This window comes from Micropterus dolomieu, linkage group LG17, assembly GCF_021292245.1.
Source record: "Micropterus dolomieu isolate WLL.071019.BEF.003 ecotype Adirondacks linkage group LG17, ASM2129224v1, whole genome shotgun sequence".
Lineage (NCBI taxonomy): Eukaryota > Metazoa > Chordata > Actinopteri > Centrarchiformes > Centrarchidae > Micropterus > Micropterus dolomieu.
This window is the reverse complement of record NC_060166.1, coordinates 12,297,942-12,300,967: the sequence shown is the minus strand read 5'-3', so window position 1 is coordinate 12,300,967 and position 3,026 is coordinate 12,297,942.

Genomic DNA, 3,026 nt, shown 5'->3' with positions numbered 1-3,026 from the left:
GGTTCCCCTGGACCTGGAACCACCCACTTCCTGGTTGCTGTTTGCTGGCGTCTGATTGGTGTGGCCGAGGATCCTACCGAACCTGCCAACCAGAACTCACCAATCAACACCAGCTGGCCTACAAATAGTTTGTGTTCCTGCAGTTTGAGGCAACTGTGAGCCAGTGATCAGTTCGCCTTGTTGTTGGTTGTCTACCCCTGTGAATGGCTTGAGTGTTAAATTTACCTGTTTCTGTCGGTTGCCGGCTTAAGTGACTTTTGTCAGTAAAAACCTTTGTGAGCTACAGAATGTGAGAGGCACCCTTTAAGGGGGAAAATTGTTTGTTTGGTTACACTACATTCCTGTACAGCATGTAGGTACTGACCTCCTTTTGTTAAGTGTTTTATTGTCAGTACCTACATAGCCTCCTTTTGTTGTGTTTTTTTTGAAGACCACTCATTTAATTAAACTTTGACTCAACCTGAATTCAGTTGTCCTTACCACCTTAATTTAACCCAAATACCTTGTTACTGCCCTACCCTAACGAGCTAGGTTGTAACAGCTACAATTCTATGTTCCTGTGTTTTAGGGTATACAATTCACAGATGTGGTTTAGCTTGCCAACCAAAATGGCATTACCACTGCATCCACTGCCAGTCAATGCTCTCGCGTAAATCAGACTTCGTTAAACATCTGTCTTTTTGCAAGGAGAAGCACCCTGTCATAACTCCCATGCTAGCTCCAGCAACTCCCACCATACCAGCCAACCCAAGTGGACAGATTGAAAGGGTTCGAGTGAAGTCCGTACTCCACAAAAAAATGTCCCATATGCTATGTTCTCATGAACAAAAACAATTGGAAAGAAGCACACAGGCATAACAGAAATTCCCATCTTCAGAGTGAATGTATAGATCCTGAGAATGGAGTTTATACTGTTCACAAATCTGTTCATGGAGCCAGTCCCCCTCTGCATGTTCAAATGAAAGTATGGGGTGAAAATCAAAATATTTCCTATGAATCAAATGAGTGCCAGGTGAACATGGAGTTAGCTTGGAGGAGTGGATTGAAAGCATATCAAGGCATGCACTTGAAATCAGTAACATAGTGGACATGCTATGCCTCCTCTTCTGTACTTCATGAAGACATCCTTACTGAGATGGTGAACAGCCAATGGTTTGGCGAGGATAAAAAGAAGGGATGCCTCGATCGGCAAAACCTTGCCCAAGCTAATCATGTATACTGCAAAATTGGAACCCCTGAGTCAAAAAAATACATCTCAGTTTATGAGCAAACACTTTCATATTATAGTCGATTGGGAAGAATCATGATGTCGTACAACAAGGAAAAAAAATCATGGCACTGTCCTTGTGCTAGAACAAAGAGATCATGCCCACACAAATACATTGCAAAATGGCACTTAATTCAGACACACTGTGAGCTGTTCAGAAAAGTCCGGAGCACTGAGGAGGTGGAATGCCTGAGTACAGCAGCATCCACGGGGGACAAACACAGTCACAATGAGATTGATCTAGGTGAAATACTGGATCCACCTGAAGATGACCGAAACCTAAAAGGCATGGTTCAGTGCATTCTGAATAACAAAAGGTTACCTGCTGTTCTGCCAGAACATATACGGCTTCCATCAGTGTAAAAGGAATACCTAAGGCACCTCATTCCTGAGGAGATGATGTGCCAGCACTGCCCAGACAATGTGCCACTGAGTAACCCAGTCCTGATTACTCACAAGGCCAAAATCCTTACCAACTCACGTATTGTTGAAGGTAAGTCAATGATGTCGATGTATTGATATCTTATTACAATGTACTTGGGTAGATTTGTTCTACTTTCAGTAATAATTCAAATGTTTTCCAGATGTCTCTACCTAATTTTTGATATACGTTAATAGAAGTGAATTAATTATTTTTATTGGGTTAATGCACTATTCTAGAATCGATTTGTTTTAAGTCTTTTTTTCATTATTATGTCTGCCTTAGGTCCATACTGCAGTGAGCAGGGGTACAGTCACTGTTAATTTTACAGTCACAGGGAGCTAAACAGCATTTGGTGGTACTTTAAGAATGTTCTAATTTTCTCATGAAAGACTTAACTCTCAGAGAAGATTTTAGGGTCATTTAACTATGCGGCTCATTTATTTCTATTCCTTGGTTTGCCCATAGGGTGTACTCAACGGGAAGCCTTCTTGGTTTGATCAGAAGTCATCTTCCCAGGTGCCTCGACAGTGAGGAACAACAGGACTCCCTTTTCGCCTATCTGAAGGCAGTACTGCATAAAACACCCACAAAACTGAGCTATAAGGTTCAGTTCATCTTTGATGTTCTGTTTCCAGAGGTAGGCCTATTCATTTGTGCGTGTTCCCGTACTTTTAAAGCCTATATAAACGGCATGCCTACTTGATGCTACTTGTGTACGCACCCATGTATAATGGCTTGTTGTTCTTTATTGGTATAATGGTATATACTATATGAATTATATTGTTTAAAAAACAACACTTTTTTGTAGGCCGTCATATATGGTCTGGCTGGGCTGCAGAATGTATCTTTGCAGGAGGCTGAGCAGGTCTTCCTCTCAGGTCCAGTCTATCATCACAGGTAAGAGTAGAGAATGTATTTTTTTACACAGTGCCATGACACTTAATCAACTAATATTAGTTAATACTTGAATAGTAATGCTCATGTACCCTACCCCTTATTGTGATTATGTTATCCATTTACTACACTGTTAGAAATGTCTTGTAATTTTACAGGAAATTCCTGGCTAATAGTTGCCGTAAATTTACTGTAAACAGTATACAGGACTGTTATTGTAAAATAACTACAACAAGGTACTGTACTTCCTATAATTTCACAGGATATAATACTGTAAATATTACAGCAAAATTTTATATTTACGGCAACTCAGTAGCCAGGAATTTCCTGTAATTTTAGGGATTTTCTGTAATTTCACAGGACAGAATATTGTAAATATTACAATTAAATGTTGTAACTTGGATAAATGTTCTCTTTCAGACTTCTGCAAAGAAAAACAAA